The sequence below is a fragment of the Passer domesticus genome, chromosome Z, assembly GCF_036417665.1.
Source record: "Passer domesticus isolate bPasDom1 chromosome Z, bPasDom1.hap1, whole genome shotgun sequence".
Lineage (NCBI taxonomy): Eukaryota > Metazoa > Chordata > Aves > Passeriformes > Passeridae > Passer > Passer domesticus.
The window spans coordinates 79239802-79261391 of NC_087512.1; the positions used below are offsets into that span (position 1 = coordinate 79239802).

Consider the following 21590-nt stretch of genomic DNA (forward strand, 5'->3'; position numbering starts at 1 on the left):
CATGAGCTCAAATGAGTGGTGGGATTTCCACTGATTGGGCTCTAAACCTGCAAGCACCACTTGGGACCAGTGACCATTTTCCACTTTACTTCCAACGCCTGTGAGATTATTTTCATTCCAGCCAGGCACTGGTGTCACACAGCTGTAAGTCGGTAAAGACATTTCCCTCTTGTATTCCCTCTTGCCCACATGTATTGCAAGGCAATAAGTCCCTCTCTCTTTTCCTTCTCAGCCCAAGGCATGGGAATTTCCACACTGCTTCCATCCCCAAGGGACCACCCACCCCCAATTGCTGACAACATTTACTAGATACTGTGCATTTCCCAAAGAGGAATGAAGGCACATTCTTTGACCTTTCATTTAGCTCTCACAGCAGCTTTGTTCCACTGACAGTGCAGGGTCCTGCCTAGCTGGGTTCTGCAAGACTGGCTGTAAAACCAGTTTTAAGGGTGGATGTTTACAAGTGGCATTGCTTGCTCGCTCATTAACTTCTCAAACAGCCAGAACCCAGGAACTGAGCATCACAGTTATGAGTTTAAAAATAAACAATTGGGATTATTATCCTGTTCCCCCTGCCCTCCATCCCCTCTGTGTCCACCAAAAGCCTCGTGGTGCCACAATGTGAAGCCAGGAGCTGCCACATCCTGAACTCAGCCTGCAGCTCTGAGTGCTTAATTTTGAAAAGCAGCTGGATGAGAAAAGTCTCACATAGTCCAGATAAAGGATAAGATCCATGAACAGAAGTGGCAGGGAAGTGGGAACATACACACTGAAGCTCCTCAGGCAGCAGGCCATAAAAATCACAGGGAACATGCAGGTAGGCAATGATTTGATTGCTTCTTCAAATAAGAGAGTTAGGAAACATCTAGCAACACACCTAACAGAATTACAGCCTTGCAGGTTCAGCTGAGGCAAAAAAAGGAAATATGAAAATTGTCCAAAAGTGACCATAAAAACTTAATGGAAGAACAATCCAGCCAGAGCTATTAAATATAGTGGAGAAGACCTTGGAGCAGCAATTACTGGAGGTTGTGACTTTTCTGGGAAAGTACTTGTCCTCGGTTCTTATTTTAGGTATCCAATGTTGAGGGCCATTTCCTTTATTACTCCAGTAATTTTTGTGCTTTTCTGCAGATTTAGAAAAGACAACTCTGACATTGTTCGTTGCTGTCACATAGTTTCTTTTTTCTTTTTTAAAATTTCCATAAGTATCACTGCGTGATGATTGCTGCCCTGTCACTGCAAATACACTAAATACCACACTCTTTCCCAAAAAAATGGATTCACTCACCTCCTTTGGCAACAACCACCTTTATCCCTCTGAATAATTGGGAAGTCCCCATCTCTCTCCTCCACTTTGCTGCACTGGTCAGATTTTGTATCTGACTTCTTTATGATTATGTGGCAAAATCAGTGCAGCAAACCCCACAGACAAGAACTCCCAGTCATGGAACAGCTTCCCTTCAAAACAAATCATTGTATTTCTTCAGCCTATTTATTCTTACACATTTTGGGGATTATTAACGACTCCATGCAAGCAGCCATTTCTTTGTACACCTTACACAGCCAGTTTCCTCCTGTTTGCAGGTAGAGTGTAGCCAGAACTCATCTCCCAGCTCCTTGGGCAGCTTCCATTCCCCACAGCCTGGAGAAAAGCAGTTTGAGAGGCTACCATGGAATCCATTCCAATCAAACTTGGTATTTAGTGTGATCCTACTAATTTGTGGTGCCAGGAAGGTCAAGTGAGAAGCTTTACAAAGAGTTGTGTGACTGAGGAGCTGTCACAAAGAAACCCAGAAATCTGCCTGGTGGTGGTGGTGACATCTGCTGAGTGGAGTCTTGGATCCAATGGAAAGAAGAAAGCCCCAAGAGGATTAAATAGAGTGGCAAAATAAGCAAATTAGGTGGTAAAATAAGCAAGTTACACAGCAGACCCTTCAGCACTTCTTATACCCACACTCCAGAAACTATTGACTGCAAAGACTGAAAGGAGAAACCTGCAGATTTTTTTCTGAGCATCCCTGTAAAAAAAAAAAAAAAAAAACTAAAGAAAGACTTTTGGAACTGTGTCCAAGGTGAGTAGAGCAGTTCTGGTTTTTTCAGCACAACACATGCAATCCCTCCTCTGTGCTAACCTGTGGTATGTGGAGTGTTGGTGCCCAACTACAGACTAACCTGAAAGTTTTCTTGCCTGAAGAAAAGTACAGAAATAAACCCCACATTTAATGTTATGTAAACTCCTATTCAATTCCCCACTAGCTATTTTCCTATTTTAAAGTATTTTTTCATCTGCTGTGATTGTAGGAATAGTTTTTTCACATTGTATTTGTGTTTTTTGCATTCCCTAAGGACAGGAGAAAAAATGCACCACCTAAATGACTTAAAAGAGTGAGCCATTCACTTTACCTGCCAGGGACAAAGACTGAAAAGCCTCCTCACACTTTTTTTAGCTTTGAAAGGGATCAATCATTTATATTTTCCCCCATTCCTGTAAACTGAGAGTGGTAGCACTCCCATATTTAATTAAATGGGAACAAAGAAATATCCAAAAGTCAGACTGAGACCAACCTCCTGTTTTGACTTTGACTTGACAGTCTTGCTCAGACTAACAGGAAACACTGAAAAACCTTCTCCCCAACCTTCTTTTCCTTTGATAAACCCTCATATACATAAATACAGAAAAATTTCATTGTCCATAGGTGCAGCTTTAGGACTCCAAAAGCAGCTGCATGCAGACCTTGTTGAGCAGGCACACTCTCTGGAGGACTGAAACAAAATTCCTACAGTGTGATCACAAATTGTGTCACTCCTCAGAATAACCCTTTTTGCCTCAGAACTCTTTGTTTCAGCCCTGCTCCCTCCTTGAGACACCCAGTCATGGGAAGCTGTGATTAAAACCCTCCTCCTAACACACTGTGGGAAGAGTCCTTTCAGTTGCTGCCATGGCTACAAGATATAAGCCAAGGTCATTGTTTGTTATGATTGTAGCTGAGCCTGTTTTTTTGTTTTTTTATTTTTTGGGGTTTTTTTAAGGGTGTTTTTAGTTTGGTTTTTTTTTTTTTTTTTTTTTTAATCGACAGCTGTAGCATATCAGGGAAATTAAATCATGTTTGAGGTAGATATAAAGTGTAGGATTTTTCTAATTCAGGTGAGTCATGCTGGTATTTCTGTCTTCTCTGTGGTGCAATGTCTGATCTCCATTATCTCCACGCTTTAAACACAGAATAACACACCTAACTGTGCTGCACCACAAAAAGGGATCAGGATAACTTCACATAAATAGTTTGAAATAAACCGGTAGTTTTATAAATGAGCTAAGTCTGGATGCTTGCAAACTTTGACATTTTATAGACATGTTTTTTAAAACTAATGACATTGCTGGCAATCTGTACTTGTGCTTTATTTAAGTCGTATTATCCTCTGAATTAATCAGATTTATCAGATTTATTCTGTGTGGATTTAATATCAGTCACCCACAAGCAAGTTCAAAACAAGATCAACAAAGAGACATGGTGTAAAGAAAATAGGGACCCCTCTCTTTATAACTGGGAGGTTTATTTGGATATTTTTGTGGGTATTTCTCTTTAAATAAGTTACTTTTAAGTACCTCGACTGTAAATAAATCTGTCACACGCTTTAAATGAGACTCTATATGTCTAAGGGTCACTTGCAAGCATGGTGAAACCACACCAAGGATGCAAGAAGCTGGTCCAGAGCCCTCTTCTTGGGTTTTTTTTTTTCAGGCAAAAATAGAGGTAAACCCAACTGCAAAAGTAATTTAAAGCAGATCCCAGATAGCTTTATTGTGTATGAACTGGAATAACTTCCTTAAGTGACTAAATGCAGGTCAAAATTGCAGCAGTGTAGCAGAGCTTTGCTACAGAACTGAAGCCAAAGCAGTAAATGTGATATGGTGTGATTCTGGATCTGAGACAATTCTTCTGGGTAGCTTTTCCTTAGCAAAACACAGAGAGCTAAAATACAAAAGGCACAAAGGTAATGTTTTGCTTTTTATTTACTTTCCATTTTTTAAAGCCCATTTTTAAGTGTAGCCCTCTAAAATGGATAACAATAGTTATTCAGGTATTCATCACAAAAGTGAAATACTGCCAAGACTTGTATTTCCCTGCAGGAAACTTTCCATACTTCTGTATTTTCCTTTCAAAATTGGTGTAAAACACAGCGCTTCGCATCTCTAGATGAAACTTGAGTGGTCTCCAAACATCTACTTCCTTTCAAAAAAAAAAACAAACCAAACTTATGTATATACACACATATAATCGAAACTGTGCTTATCTCCCATTTCATGTGGGCAGTCATGTAATACGTGTTCTTAAATGCATCCATGACCTCAGTTAAACCTTACAGGGCACGCTCTTATTTTCCATCATTTCCTTTCTGACAGAGCTGACGCTAAGCCAAGGGAGCAAGAGAGAATCCCTATCTCGATGTATAAAGAAATAATTAAGGACATTACTTTTTCGGGGACAAATCATCCAGTTTAAGAAAAGCATATGGAATAAAACACTTCAGAAAGGATCTCGGAGCTAATTATCTCTTTGCTTTCAAGACTTAGCATATTGCAATATTTCCGAATGTAAACAGACTGAAGGTTTGTTAATAGGGAGAATACTGGATGACAAATTCTTGGGTAAAATTATTTACAGGAAGATAGGAAATGAGTCAGGAATCTCAGGAAAAAAATAGCTATCTTACAGACGCCCGAAAAAATGTCCAAAGGGTTTTTTTAGATGGAGAAAGGAAAGGGAAATGTATCAATAGGAGTTACAAATCACAAATTCCTAGCTTCCTTCTTAGCTGCATACCAACTTTGTCTTAAGTTTTGTCTTAAACTTCTAGTGCTAGGCACCAATGGGCAAAAGAGAGATTGTTGGCTTCATTCTGTATATTAAGGACTCCTTGATGCAGGCACCAAATAGAGCTTGAATAAGTAATTTGCTCTGCTTCTGAAATTCTTTGGAAATATCAATAGCACTGCACAGAAAAGGTTTCTGAAAGCTGCTTCAGGAGCTTTTGATATGCAATGCAGAATGCATTTTCATATGCTAAGCCGAATAACAGAACAATTAGTATGTGGTGTCTATAGTTTTGCATGCTCAGAAGAATCCAAAATGTTCATGGAGAGAATAAGGAATGTATCACAGCAAACAATCGCTAAGTGACATTATTTAAACTTTGGTATTTAAAAAAAAAAAAGGTCTTCTGGTCGAGGAAAATAAGACTTCAATAGCGTCATGCATTACATTCTTTGGGGATGACTTGCCATTTCCATACAGCAGCACATGAAGTGGATGTCTTTCTGCATGCTTAACTCTCTTCCTGGCCTTGCTATCCAGAAATACTGAAGACTGTAAGACTCTTTCTAGGACCAAATGAGCCAGGTTGCATTCTAGTCAGAAATTTGAGGTGCATGAAGGGCGGAAGAATACTGTGGACACTTTTTATCTTGCTAAGCAATTGAGAAGAATCCTCCCTCGTAAAACGTGAGTTTGAAGGTGACAAACTGGATCTGCTGGAGGGCAGCAGGACTCTGCAGAGGGCTCTGGACAGGCTGGATCCATGGGATGAGGGACAACCAGGGCAAGTGCTGGGTCCTGCCCTCGGGTCACAACAACCCCTGCAGCTCCGGGATGGGAGAAAGGGGCTGGAAAAGGCCCTGGGGTGCTGTGGCAGCAGCCGGACAGAGCCCAGGGGTGCCCAGGCGGCCAAGAGCCGATGGCCCCGGGGCTGTGCCAGCCGTGGGTGGCAGCGGGAGCGGGGCAGTGCCCGGCCCTGTGCTGGCCCTGCTGAGGCCACAGCTCCAGTGCTGGGTCACCTCTGGGCCCTCACACGGGGAATGGAGGGGCTGGAGCAGGGCCAGGGAAGGGAACGGAGCTGGGAAGGGAATGGAGCCCCAGGAGAGGCTGAGGGAGCTGGGAAGGGAATGGAGCCCCAGGAGAGGCTGAGGGAGCTGGGAAGGGAATGGAGCCCCAGGAGAGGCTGAGGGAGCTGGGAAGGGAATGGAGCCCCAGGAGAGGCTGAGGGAGCTGGGAAGGGAATGGAGCCCCAGGAGAGGCTGAGGGAGCTGGGAAGGGAATGGAGCCCCAGGAGAGGCTGAGGGAGCTGGGAAGGGGCTGAGCCTGGAGCAAAGGAGGCTCAGGGGGCCCTTGTGGCTCTGCACAGCTCCTGGCAGGAGGGGGCAGCCGGGGGGTCGGGCTGTGCTCCCAGGAACAGGGACAGGAGCAGAGGGAACGGCCTCAGGCTGGGACAGAGCAGGTTTAGATCGGATAATTAGGGGAAATTTCTTCACCCAAAGGGTTGTCAGGCCTTGGAACAGGCTGGCCAGGGAAGTGGTTGAGTCACCATCCCTGGAGGGATCTGAAAAAGTCTATGGATGAGGCACTTGGGGACACGGTTTAGTGCAGGCCTTGTCAGTGACTGGACTCAATGTTTTTAAGGGTTTTTTCCAGCCTAACTGATTCTGTGTTTCCAAGAACATGAACCCAGGGAGAAAGGGCTCGCTTTTCCAGGTAGTCTAATTAAGTTTAAGGAAAAGCACAGTGTTCAAAGGGTTTTACTGAGATAGTGGCAGTAAAAGTTGTCACTGCCCTAAGAAGTGTGAGTCAGGATCTCTGTGTAGAGGAGCTTCCATGCCGCACAGAGCAGCTGCTTCCAAGGCCTTTCCCCAGATTTGGAAAATCTGGGCATTTTTCAACTAAACCATTGTCATTTGCTTTAAAAATTAACCCTTAAAATTAATCAGATCCAGTCTGACATTTTTATTTCTGTTTTAGAAGGTCAGTTTATAGCCCCACAAGCCACAAAACCATTCACTTAAATCAACTGGTGAACATCTCTTAGTCCCTGGAGAGCCCCAACTTCCACAACTCTAAATCACCATTCTCAACCTGTTTGAAAAGGTGGTGATTCCCTGGAAAAAATAAGTACATATCAATCAAATCTCATTGTCTGAGGCCTTTTTTTTATAGTGCCCATAACTTGGTTTATTACAATCCTCATTTACAATTACACATATTTCAGCAGCAAAAACATCATACCAAGAGGCTTTAAACAACAATAAATTTTATATACTAAGTATATGCAGATGATTAATGAAGTTTGGTTGGTGTTTTGTTGGTGGTTTGTTTGTTTGTTTGATTGGTTTAGATTTTTATTTTTATGAGGTTTTTTTTTTGTTGGTTGTTTTTGTTTAACATAGACTTGCTTAGGTTAATTGTTATTATATTTGCTGCTGTTCCCAAAGTGCATCTTTAAATTCAGGACTTCTCCTGCATAAAAATATCTCCAATTTTGACTGTGAGAGACACATCTTCTCTTGTGTGATGGTTCCAGGTTATGATTTAGCAAAATAGGCAGAAAATTATGTAATTGATTCTCTGTACTCTTCTTATACCTATATGTTATTCCAGATTAGGTTGCTTCTTAACTTAGTTCAGCTTAGAGCACTTATTTCCAAAAGTGCAGAAAAGTATTTTAGGTCTGTAACCTGTATTTTAGGTAGTCTATGTTCTTTTGTAAATACCATTAATTGAAAAGAAATATTTAGGGTATTTTTATAGAGAACAGACCAATCCCATCTTTTGCAGTTCCCAGAATAGATGATTATGACAAAATGAATATTCAGCCAGGAATTATTTACTGTCCATCATTGATATTACATTGCACACACAGAAAGATTAATTTCCCCCTAGTTATTTTTTTTCTAGTAGTCTCATGATTTTAGGACTTTTAATATTATTTCAATGTGATCTTTAATAGCATTTCATCACTCTCCAAGGTACTCTACCTATTTGCTTTTGCAAGTCTTTAAAATGTCTATTTCATTTTTGGGTACTTACTACCTTATTTCAAAATCCTGAAAATTATTTAAGATATATTTGTATCCAAGTCTGGAAGCCAAGCTAAGTGTGTGGAGCCCAAGTCCTGGTCTCTGAAAAATCTGTTCAAGGCAAGTCTTTCATAAGTTTCCCTCCTTAAATTAATGTCATGGATTACTCTTTTCTTTCAACCATGTAGGCTGAAATAACAATAGCTCTCATTAATTAGTTAATGAGAAGGATAAGAAAGAAAAGAACCAGCTTATCACAAATACATTCAACAGTTTAGTCATAATAAGGTGCTCTTATCGCCATGTGACCTTTCAGTATACAGGACTGAGACAAACAGGCACAGCTTTCTTTATGAAGGTCAGATGCTGTTGAAATTTCTCTTCCGCACAGGATTTGTTTTACCCTCCTATTTCTTACAAGGTGAAACCTGTCACCCAAATTCAGTTCAAATACCTGATTCTAGGGTCCTGCTGTTCCAACATTTTTGCCTTTTTAGCTGAAAAAATCTACAAAGACTAGAAAAATTTCTCTAAATCTCCTCTGAAATGGAGTAATTTTCATCTATAATGATATTTCAGCCCCAGTTCCTACAAGTGACAGATTTATCTTTCCCCTTTGACTCAAGAGCATGTTCTGTTTTACCAGTTTGATTTAAAGGCCAGAAAGTTGTTTAAGACTGGTGATCATCCCAAAACCTGGATACGCCTTAAATATGGTGGTGAGGAGGGAGAACAGCTAGTTTTGTTTTTTTTAATCATCCTGGCTTATACCAATGGAATTTTTTTCAATATTACAGCAGGACTTCAGAGTTTCAGGAAGGACTGAGTTCTTATTCTGCTACTGCAAACACTGTAAAAAACAGTCTGACCTCTTGTCTAACCTGAGACAACAGGAAAACCTTGAAGAGAACATGGAAAGTCACAGAAAAAATGTGATACCTAGTTGTTATATAGCCACCTGTTGATGATCTTAATGTGTTTATATACTTAATATTAGCTTTCTTGTTATTTATTTCCCTTTATGTATGGTTATATATATTGTCCATCTATGATAACCATGACTGAGCAGACTTTCCCAGTATAACAATCTGCATAGAGCTATCAAACTGTTTTACAGATAACTTATTTAAAGATTCATATTCATGCTTGTCACAAAAAAACTCCAAAACCCAAAAAAAACCCCACCAACCCCCCCCCCCAAAAAAACAACAACAACAAAAAACCAACAAAAAAACCACACACCCCCCCAAAAAAAACAACAACAAAAACCCCCAAAAAAACAAACAAAACACCACCCCAAACAAACAAACAAAAAACCCCCAAAAACCAATCCAACAAACCAAACCAAAAGCCCACGCAAAACTCCCACAAGCCTAGGAACATTGAAGGCAGGTTTAAAACCTTGACTTACTAAGAGTAGTACTGTAGGATCTCTGTAACATCTGTTATCAGTGAACTCTCACATTACTGCAGCAGATTCAATGAAGCAGGACAATTTCATTTTTCATGAAAGATAAACCAGACAGACCTGTGCAGTTGGCAAAAATTACAAAAATTAAAAGATGCAAAAAACCCTCAGGTCCATCTTGGCCTTCTGCCTCTAAAGGAGAAAGTGAGTCCAGCAATATAAATTTTCCACAAAATTAGGACTGCAAAATAAGGGAATATATGAATCATGGAAGTTGTATATTAATCTTTTATTATGCTTGCATTTTCCCTCAGGACTGCAAGGCATTGTGCTTCTGGAATTAGGATACTAGACTCAAAAAAGAAAATGAGATATTCTTCCTGACCTCCTGCTCAGGAAGTTACTGGAATGGTATTTATTTTCAGTGACTAAACCCTGGGTTAACCATGGCCCAGATTAGCAGGGCAAATCACCTCTCCCAGCTGAAACTGTTTTGCTTTACCCTGTAAGTAACCAAGCACATTTTCTCAACACATGAGAACCTTGAATCGCAGTAATTAATTAATGAGACATCTCAGTTGAAGAAAACACATCCTGTTGATTAAATTCTTGGATGGGCATCAATGGATTCATTCCTGTGACGTATTAACTTTCTAATTGTCATTTCTGTGTGCTCCCTTTCAGGGAGGGGACTGCAGGTGGCTGAGTGAGGGGCACCCAGCATCCAGCCCCTTGGAATTAGCACAGAGTGCTCCCTGGATCCAGGAGCACCGTAGAGGGGAAGAGGAGGGCACGTCTGAAGGCCCTGACTCACAGCTGACACTCAGCCTGACCTCTCTTTCTTGTAGCAGGAAATGGAGAGGACAAGGCTGGGTGTTCCTCTGGTTTTAGAAGTTGTGGCACATTGACAGGCAAAGGTGATCCAACCCACGGGAGGAAAAAGGGAGGTGTGGCTTCGGTAGTTTTAGAGGAATTGGATGGGTTGACAAAAAACTTTTTTCACTGACAAAAGGGATATTTTTGAAAATTGACTAGAAATGAATTGTCAGATACATTTTCCTTCTCTCTTTTCTTTCTCTTCTCTCATCCCAGTACTCTTCCTCCCACTGAAGACACTATAGTATTTAGAACTTGTTTCTCCTGTTTCCATTTGAATCCTTTTCAAAGTGAGGGCAGATTGGTAAAAGACATAGATTACTTGTAATATTTTCATATTTTTATAGTTTGGGAGTGACCTACTCTGCCACACTGAGATGGATATTCATTACAATTCCTGAATATATGCATATTTTCAAATTATTTCAGTGGACTGATTTGGCTATGAGTAGGGGTCTTCTGAGGGTCTTTGGTGATCATTTGGGAACATCCCATTCCCCATACTTCCCTTTCATGGTTCCAGATCTTCTAATGAATCTTTTCTCCTTGAAAATATCTCAAGTATGTGGGCAGGTCGAGATGTACTTCTGTTATCATTCTTTGCTCTGACACACAGTCTCAAAAATCAAGAAGTCTGCTACGACATTTTGCCACATATTAATCACTGATGTAGGTACAAAACATTATTGTGCTAAAGTTAAAAGAATTTTCCAACATCTTCCCCCACTGCTGCATAGACTCCTTTTTAAAGAACTCGTTGGATAACATCATCAACATTGTTTTTAATTAGTTCCTTGGTTTTGTTATTTTTTCCCCTACTTTTTAATCTAAAAAATTATTTGTCTCACATTATGTTCATGCTTGCAGAGATTTTCTTCTAAATTTTTGTTCTGTTAGGAGGAAAAAACCCCAAAACTTCTGAAACAAAGCTGAAATTGGTCAATAGTTGCCATTCAGGAAATATCCCTGGATCACTGCACACATGTAGCACCTACTGCTGTCCCCATTTTGGTATGAGGCTGGTGACAGAAATGTTGTTTACTTTATTCTTTATTAAACTTTATTCTGTTTACTTTATTGGAAATGGCTCCAAATGACCAAGCAGGAGTCTCCAGGCTTCTGAACTGTTCTCCAGAATGTCCTCCCTTGGTCAAAGCACAGAGTTTCTTATCAGATCTTCCACCCCATGGTGGGTGCAAGCACTTGTCCAAGAAATTCCTTATAAATGTGAGCATATTCTCCCCGGGGACAATCCACAGTGCACCTTCTTTTAACTGTTTTTGTGGCAAGATTAGACGAGCAAAGAAAACATTATATGTTTCCTAAAGGTTTTTAAATTTCCTCTCCAAAAAACCTGCCATTTCTACAACATTCCACACAGATTTCCACTTCCAGGGCCAGAAAAAGTTCTTTTACTTGGCATTATTTGGTATTTTGAGTAGACACATGGTTACAAATCCTTTTTCTGTAATAAAGGAGGAGCTGGAATCCTGATGTTCAGAATATGCCGGAGTGTTGAAAAGATAAATACCGCTGCTGCATTAACATCTTAATGAACTTACAGAAAAGCCCATCAGATGTCTTAAACTCATGTTTCACACATGCTGAACAGCCGTATGCTTCTTTCACATTCCTTTGAAGTCCTTGCATGCAGAAGACCACAGGATTTGGGTTTTTTTAACCTGAAATACTGAGAGCAGTTGCAGGTCTGACTCCATGGTGCTGACTGCTGATATCTGGCACACCAGGGAGAAAACAAAGTGCCAGCCCTTTGTCAGGAACACCACCTGCTCCAGACACTGTCAGCCCTGCAAACTTCTGATCCTGCTGCAGACATGGCAATGAGGAGGAAAGGGAGCTGGGGAAGGACAGAGGGATTTCAAGGCAAAAGCTCTAAAAACAAACTGCAGTTTCCTTCCAGCCCAGGGAGTACACCAGAAACGTCCCTGCCTGAAACAAAGCAGAGGGAGGAAGGGTGAGGTTGAATTTTGTGTTTTACAGACTATCTCAATTCCACATGAGCATTTGTTATAGATGTGGCCTGGAACATGGTTATTTTTGCATCAGCACAGAAGAGATCAACTTATTTCAGCATTTGCTTCACAAAATAGTTCTGCAGTTTCACAGGTACACTCTGAGATGGACCATTTCCAAGGTCCTTTAAATCTCAGACATATGACAGCTATGAAGGAACACAACTTTCAATCTAAACCCTTCTGGCAGTGATTTTCAAAATTCCTTGAAAGACTGAGTGGAAATTTAGTATTTAACTCAAATTTTTAAAAAAAATCTTGCATTGTAATTTCAGGAATTGAATTTTGTAACGCTATCAGACTCAGTGTTTAATAAAATAAGATGAAGGTGTTTAATTTTTCCCAGTTCAGGTGGGGCAATTATCTGTAAGGTGATGATAAAGAAATTGGTACTCTGTGATGTCAGCATACCACAGTCTAGAAGGCTAAAAACATTTTATGGAAATTTTTTCTCCTGACACCAAGTCATGGATTCTGGGAATATTAATACTGTGGATTGACTTTTTTTTTTTTAAAATCAGAATATCCCATGGGTCAAAGTTGAAAGACATAACCAATATTACTGCCCAGAGCAGACTGGGAGCTGCAGAAAGGGTTTTTCAGGGAGAACCTTCCACTGAGTCACCAGGTGTGGAAGGGACCCCCTGGATTTCTAAACTCCTTCTCAGAGTGAGGCTGGATCCAATCCCAACCCCAGACTCGGCCAACAATTTATGTTTGAATGATTGTATAGGTGTAATTGAACCTTTGGACTAAGGATGGCAAACCAGACATATGTATATGAAAGTAAGTTATTTATTATAGCTGCCAGATGAGTGATAGTTTGCACCTGGTGGGCAAATACAATGCTCATTCTTCAAAAATCACTGGCCTTTGGAACCACACAATGCTCAATCTGCAAGAAGAAGAAATGCAAAGCAACCAGCCCAGCTGTGCCAAGTTTTACCAGTTCCCTGGGTGGTCAGGTGTGACTTGGGGTCACCAACCAGGGGCCACCACAGAGACCCCCAGGACAGAAGAATGCATGAGCAGAGGGGAGGGAACACCTCCATGCCAATGATATCAGGGAAATTATTATAAGTTGTATGTTTTTCCTGGGAAAACCTATGAATATGTATGCAAAATATAGTGTATAAACAGGAGCTTTTTCTGCACTCAGCAGGCTCAGTATTTCAGAGATTTTGTGCATCCTGCTGAATAAAGAATGCCCGCTTCTTAATTCTACATTGGTGTTAAGGAGTTTTTATTTTTACCTATTTTTGGTAGTATTGTGATGATGACTGGACTGTAACACCTCAATCAGAATTCTTGACTACACAACACAGGCAGCTAAAACTACTGTATAGCATAGTGCACTATTTTTGAAATAATATCAAAGCAATTGTATTAAAGCTAGAAAAATCAGGTTTTAAGTAGAGTTTGGTGTTGCTCATCCACACCCACATGGGGCTAAATCTCTGTCTTTAACCTGAAGAGATAACCTGGAGGGGAGCCCCTCTCCAGGGAGGAATCTCCACACACAATCCAAGAAGGGGTGTGTGATAATACCCTCCCTTTAAAAAGTGGACCTGGGCTTTTGCAGTGTCAGGTGATGGACTGTCAGTGGGATGTCCCCAGGCCAGCTGTCAGCTCAGCAGCCACAGATAAGTTATCAGTAGTGCCACTTGTTTTTCCTTTATCAGGTGCTTCACCACGCCTGCCACATCCTCACCTCACTCTCAGGATGTTTGACTGGTCCCAGCGTTATTCAACACTGAAAACACGGAGCCACCCCCTTCTCCATCCACCACTGACAGGGTCACTGTCAGTATCAGAGTTGTTTTACCCCCACTCCAGGCAGAGCATCCTGCTACAATTGCTCCTCACACTTTCTTCATGTGAAGCACCCTAAGTGGTGGGTTGAACCTTTATGTGGGTTGGAATACTTCTCAGATGGTTTTTCCCCTCTCATTCTGATTATATGGATGGAGAAGCATTTACAGAGGAGTTGTTTCTTTTGTTGCTTGGGCTTTTTGTTTGGTTTGTTGGGTTTTTTTGTTTTTTTTTAAAGGTCCTTATGAGCTGAGAGCAACATTTCCACCTTCAGAAAGCTCAACCAACTGGAGTGCTTGGATTCTGAGAGAAGAAATAGTTCTGATTTAATTACTTACAATGATGTTGTCAATGTGCAAACAAGCTTTATGACTGAAGACTGTCATACCAGAATAAGAAATGGTATCTTAAGGACACTTGTGCTGCTTAAGGTAAAGCAAGTGTTGTAAGGCACAATAGAGACATTGAAAAGCAGCACTGGCTTGTTGTGATTATAATTCATATTTATGTCACTTCAGTTGTCACAGACTCAGAAAAGCCTTACAAACTTGAGTCATCCTGGATGACATCCAAATCTCCTACATACAACCTGTAAAAAATGGTCCTTTATAAATATATATCTGAAATATCCTACCCATTTTCTGGAGTTACTGTTTGATATTCTGTTGTCTCTGTGTTATAAGAGCCTTATTTGCATGTCAAATAATATATAATTTCTTACTGTTTTCCTAGTAAGACCTTAAAATCCTTCAAGCAGGTAGGAGTCAGCTTCCTAATAACATACACACTTCTGAGAAAACTAAGAAACTATTAGGAAGTCACTGCTATTCTGGTACATGGTGCATCACTGAGATGTTCCTGTAGACTGGAATTCACCTTTTTATATAAGCACTGAGTGAACATGAATGAAGTATTCTCAAAGTACTTAAAACATCCCAGATCTGCCATCAAGCACTGGACCTCCTGGGCAATTTCCCATCAGTGACTCCACATGAAAAGTGGGAGCCAGAAGCAAATCAAACTCCCAGAACCCTAAGAGCACCCAGTATTGACATTTTAACAGCTGTAGCAGATGTTGAACAATATTAAAAAGGCAGAATTTAGTTTTTGGATTAAAGCTGGAGGAATCTGTGTTTTGCTATGTCTCTACCATTCTTGGGAACATTGCTTTATTACATGTTTTTAAAATCAGAAATAGAAGATTTTTCTGTTTCCCTGGTGCATACCATGGACAGTAAATTTGTCACTTGAAATCATTTGAGATCTGACCTGTACAGGACCTAGCAGGGTGAGCTTTATATCCCTTTCTGCTCTCTCATTGGGTACCACACACTGCCAGCCCAGCTTGCCACTAAAGGAATTTGGGTTGTTTAAACATCCTGAAGTTTGTGTTTGTTTTGTTGACATTCAGAGGGTTTTGTGTGCTCAAATGAAATATGGGACCTTGGTAAAACTCTAACATCCAACCTTATCAGCAGTGTATCAATTTTCTCACGTTGTTTCTGGGTCCTGGAACTGTGAATAAAATGTGCTTTTATAGTCTCTAACACACAACTGATCCTCACAGCAGCTTATGAACAGCTGGATTCTTCTAAAAATTATTCTGGCAAACATTTAAGGGGGGAAAGCGTCCTTTTTAGAAACTTGTTTGCTCACCTACTACATTGTCATAATCTCCCTTTTAATTGCTGTGTATTTATTGGATTCTGACAAAGAGTTGCAAAATATGCCTCTGATGATTGCATACATTCAAACACATTTAGATAGCACTTGCCTTAAGCAATCAGTGCTGTGAAAGCAATCCTTATGTAAAAGGGGTGAAAAAACCCTGTAAACTGAAGAGGAGACAATGTTCTGTCATCTTCAGAAACACACAGTCAGTCAAACAATAACACCAACCATGCTAAAACAGTGGAAAAACCCCAAGCATTGTACGTCAGCATTCCAGTATCTTTCACAAATGGCTCTTGCAGTTTCGTGACAAGAAGACACAAGACATCAATCTTCCCCCTATCTGCAACAATAAATCCGTATGCCACTTGGGACATGTAATTTATCTTTTCTGTCTCATGTGCAGGAAATGTTTTCTCATGCACTGAAACGCTCTGAAATACACATGTTACAGTGCTGTGCCAGTGGAAAAACCTCACTGGTATAGTATCACAATAGTGATAAGTGAGGAGTAAGGTATGCCAGGGTAGATTTCTCTGCTGTATTTAGACATCTGGAAAAATTATTTGCACAGAGTCATCTAAACAGTTGACTTGATTGCCTTAATGGGTCATCATTCTTTTCCTCCTAGGAGGAGGTCACCAGCATTCACAGATCACCCTGACGTAAACATTACTATTGGCACCTGGTTCCCTCTGACAGCAGAAGGCACAGAGGAGGTGCCAGTTGTGCCAAGAGGGAAAGAATGAGGGGAAGGAGTGCAACACAAATTATAACTCAGGGAAAAGGTGGCAGAAGTCACTAACGTGATTAAACCAAAGAATTCCTCACCAAAAGAATGTTCAGGGACCTGCTTCTGTCACAAGTGTTTGTTAGGACACTGGTGTGTCTCAAAAACACTTCCAGTGCATGGTGGGTTCTGTCTGAGAAACCCACTAAATAACAATATTGGAAAGTGTGTGACTGGCTGCCCAGCAATTGGAACATGTGTCCTCCTCGCCGCGTGCCTGCACTGCCTCTTGCTTGAATTTAGTAATGAAGAAGATTAAAGCTGTCAGTTACATATAAGGGTTAAGAACTCCAAAAGGATTTATGATCCCTGTGCAGTCTCCAGGGAGAATAAGCAGACTGCTCCCTGCCAAAACACTCCTAAGCTGCCCTGCAGTGAGGAGCATTACAGGAAAAGTACCAGTTAGACAGGGGGAGGGGGAAAAGCTATGGAATAGAGAAATGCAGCTGTCAGCATCTTACCTGCTGTGTGTATTCCCCATTCTTACTTCACTCTATTTCCTCCTTTTTTTCAATAAATGTATTTAATTTACTGAAATTTAATGCAAAGTTTAATTAAATCAAGTTATGGAGTATTAGTACATCCTCTGCTGCATATAGAAACTTCCTTAGAATAATGAATTTAAGGAACTCAGAATAATGAACTGCTAAGAATAGTGAACCTACTAATGAAGATGGCTCATTTCTCAATTGGCTTATTCATTGCTTGAGCCAATATTAATAGTTTACTACTGATGGATGAGACAATTATTATTGTTTTAGCACTCTCCTGGAGAATAGTGTTCATCAAATTTTAATGAAAGGTTACAGTATTTTAGTATCTGAAAATCTCAAAAAATAATTTGCTTTCAGCTCCTCTCCTCTAGGTATTAATAAAAGAAAACCTTCTGGAATTATCACAGGTCAGTCTCCTGTCAAAACATAATCATATCATCTGCCCCTGCCTTTTTTCACAAATCTACCAGTCAGCAGAGATCTTTTAATCATTTATTTCTCAAAGTCATAGTGAAGGGGTTTTTGAGAGGACAGAAACCCCAGATGAGGAGAAAAATCTGTGATTTGACTGCAGATCTGCAGCTGAGGCCAACTCCTTATGAGCTGCAGCTGTGTGAAGCCTCCAGCTGGAAGAACACGCATCTCTGTAAATATCAAAGCCATCCCTCAACCCTTGTTCACCTCGCAGAGCAGTCCACGTTTCCACAGCTGCATCAGACTGTGGCAAAGGTGATGATAAAGGTTTACAAGAGCTTAAGCTCACCCACACGCTTAATCACGCGATTCGCGTAATTTGGGCTGGCATTTCCAAAAACTGCCCAGTTGGCACCAAATCTGCTGCTCGGGAGCACGGTCAGTAGGGGTCAACCCAACCTTGAACGTGGAGCTGGGGCAGGGTGGGGGTTTGTTTTTCATTGCACAGCTTTTCCCCCCGCCGTTAGTGATGAAGAAGCAGAGTTTTGTCAGCCCCAAAAAGAGAGGAAAACAAGCCAAAGGGAGGGTTTCGCTCTCTGGCACAGGGAAGGGCCGTGAGGATTGCAGCTGAGTAGCCTTTTCAGGCATAATGTTGCATGTCCTCACTTGTGTAGCAATTTATATCTTGTTTGCATAAGGTGTGTGAATGAGATGCATCTTTCCTGTGAAATGGGAGCATTTCTGAACAGTTATGTAATAAAGGTATTAGCGTGCCTGTCTGCATGCATAATGCCAAAGGAAAGGGAGAATTGTGGCCGAAACTGGAAGAAAAATTAAAAGGCTTAGAGCTTCTCTAGAACTTCAAATTTCTGTACATCTTTTGGTCATCTCATGGACATTTCCACATCATAAAACACTGGCAAATAGGGAATGTTGTGGGGTGCAAATTGTGCACAACCAACCAACTGTGGCTCTGAGCTCCAAGTGCTGCCAAAACTGGGTAAAGGAGGGCAAGAATTTGATACCTGTATATATTAGATTAACTCCAAAACATATTCTTAGTTTATCCTCAGTCTGAAGTAATTTTCTTATAATTTCATTGGGTGTTTTAATCAAATGACCATCCATGTGTAACCATTCACGTAACAAAAAACCCAGCAGATCACTCAGAGATGCAGTTCTACCTGGACTGTGCACTTCAGCACAGTTTGGGTTAAATTGGCTGCCAGAATGACTCATTTAACCTGGATCATTACATTGGAAAAGAGCTCTTCTGGAAGGAAATTAATGAGCTGACGGTACAATCTAGCAAGACCCAGGATACCAGTATCAGTTCCAAGCAAAAAAGGCGGTTTCTTTATGGAACACGTGTATTTTTGGATAGCACTAAGACAGTGCCATAAGGAACTGTAGGAGGAGAGCAGATTACAAGCCAGGATCTCAGAAAAAGTCAGAGGCAGGAAACAAGCAGAAGAAGCTGTGGGGAGCCTGTCTAGATCCAAAAGTCTCTTTGGAAAGACTGAAGTTAGAAACTGAGAAGACACAAAAAGAGAAAGACAAGTTAAAATATCTTCAAATTACATAATGCTTCCATTGTTATCCCCATCCCTTCCATGCCAGAGCTAACAACTTCATTGATCTTACAACCCTTTTTTTGTCAGGAAATTAACTGTAGCAGTACTTCAGCACCCCCTTTCTCCTTTTAGCTCCAGTGCTGAGCTCCTGTGTCAGTCTTGTCACTTCAGCAGTTGACTTGTTCCTTTTTCAGGCAATGCAGGGCATTTTAGCCCTGTGTGAATCCCTTTCCAGCATGGTTCCTCCTCCATGTGGTCCAGAAGTCCCAGGCAGATGGCTGACAGCAGTTCACTGCATTTTGTCTCTAGCCACTCACTGAATCCGTAAAAAAGTCAAAGCAAGAATAAATGCAGTAAAGTGACAGCAAAATTATCAGGAATACACTTCCTTCCAGCACTCCACTGCTGGACACTAAAATCAGTTACAACAAGGAAAAAAAATCTTAATGTTTCTTGTTTCCTCAAGCCTCAGGATTTGGTTTTTTGCTTAAATTTAGCAGTAGTTTCATAGTCAGGTGACAGTAATTCCCTGTAATCCCTGACAAATTCTTCCATATTTCTTTCCTGTTCTGGAGTATGTAATTTTGTGGGATTTCTCTCAACCACTTTTACCTGTTTAGAAGTTAGATGTCTTCCATAAAATCAAAGTGGCTTCTCCAATGGAAAGACAGGCACTTCCCATCTATCTTACATTTTTATCTTCAGGTGGCAGAATCATCCACTGGAGATGCTTATCTCTCTCTGTTAGTGCACTGTAAGAATAGGCAAGTAATTTAAAATTGATGTTTAAATGTAGATGGTTAAAATTCAAATAAATCAGTCTGTTAGTGAATAGATTAAAAAAACACATTGTGGACAAACAATCTTTATTAAAAGCATTTATCATTAACCATTAATATCCAGAATATGTTCAGAGTGCACTGACTAGACCATTTTATTTCTTCTGGTCAATATTAGGACCATTCAGCCTATGCTGGCAAGAGTTAGAAAGGGGAATGTAATAATTTTTAAATCAAAGCCCTGTTTATTGGCAGTGCTCCATTTCAGATGCATGAGATTAATTTTCCTATGTTGAGTTCTGATACTACATTCCCATGTTCCTATGTTTCTATCCTAGGATGCTCTTTGGAATTATGCTGAATTCTGATACTCTGCTGAAATGCACAGAGCCATGACTCTCACAGGAATAACAGTTCCTAGATATCTTTACTTGGCTTTTTGGGATCAGGGGATGCTTTTGAAGTCCCTGGTATGAATGATGATTCAAGATGACCCCCAAAGACACCAGCAAACCTAGTAACAAAGCATACTTATTCTCAATTTGCTGTTTAAAATATGAGGGGTTTTTTCCTGTTTTCTAGGATTAGCTTTATACCACACAATTGGAGAATTGTAATCACAGAATACCAACACCTTGTGCAGCATGTATTCAAGGCAGCCCTGGATGCACGGATGAAATTCTCAGAGGCATTCACACATCAGTGTAATACTTGGTTGACTCCCATACTTTACACATTTTCTCCTTTTTTTTTTTTTTCATATTCTTTCCTATGAATCATTAACTGAAAGCATTATTTTCTTACCAATACAAAAAAAGCAAACATTATTTCATCATGACCTTGATGTATGACCTTGTCCAGGCAGCAAAGTGAAATCCTGGGGCTACAAAACTGTAGACTCAAGGAATAGAAAACCTCCATGGCTTGATCCCTGCACAGAGAGAAGCACTGCAGCATCCAGGAAATGCCTGTCTTCCCCAAATTTTGCTCGTTTGTGTTATTTGGAGCTATCTGCCATCTTGGTACAAAGTGACTTCATCCCAGAAACTTGCAACCCCTTACGGCCAAGTGTCAAAGAATGCAAACAGTAAGGCAGAGAGTGTGGAAGTTTAATATTTACTTAGTGTTTTAAAACAGAACATCTATTCCAACATACGTAGGGATTTAGATGCTGTGGAAAAAGCAGAACTCTCATTTGAGGAGCAGTGCACCAGCTATTATTATCCTATAGCTTTCCCTCTTCTGCTTTTCAGCTTTAATGAGATTTCACAAGCAATTCTCTTTCCACACCAATTTACACATTGCCTTATCCTTGTCAGAGTAATTTTTTTGTAATTTGTTGGGTTTTTTTTTGTCTGGAACATTATGGAGAGGAGAGGTAATTGGAGGTTGTGTGTAACTTCGAACACTTGTAGGCTTGCATAAAGTTTGATAGTTTCTTGTTTATGTTTCTCATGACTTACAGAATTGGGAAGCAGGCCCAAATCAATGTTAGGTATATGAACTGTGTAAATATGGCCACATCCCAAAGAGAAGCATTAAGTGTCAGGAAACTGGACACTAGGCAGTTTTTTGTTGATATTTTGTACATCAATATGTCCTGTAAAAAGGATAATTACGTATGTGGCAATCTCATGGCCTGTTTTCAGAAACTAAATGCTAACATTTAATAGGTTTTTATTTGTAGTTAATCCATGTAAGTAGAGGTTTAGTCTTTTATTATTCAAGATCCTGGCAACAAATATTCAGACACTACCTTCTAAATCCATCCCTTTGTGTTCCAGGTTGTAGTTCAGAATAACTCAAGCCCAAAGGACCATCTCAGGCCCTGGCATTTTGATATTTCTCTTGGAGCTGGGTACAGTACTTGGGAAAGCTGTTTCTCAAAGG

General features: G+C 40.4%; 1 long non-coding RNA gene across 3 annotated transcripts in view; it reads right to left on the reverse strand.

Annotated features, from left to right (window-relative positions):
- Positions 1-3813: 3813 nt before the first annotated feature.
- Positions 3814-21590, reverse strand: part of LOC135290000 (uncharacterized) — a 35733-nt gene continuing 17956 nt past the window's right edge. The window contains exons 2-3 of one of the 3 annotated variants that reach the window (XR_010352761.1): positions 9261-19673; positions 3814-4232 (exon numbers count right to left, since the gene is read on the reverse strand). This is a non-coding gene — a long non-coding RNA (uncharacterized LOC135290000). Of the gene's footprint in view, positions 4233-6274; positions 19674-21590 lie in introns of those variants that run through there. The other 2 variants (XR_010352760.1, XR_010352759.1) reach the window with 2 other exon arrangements.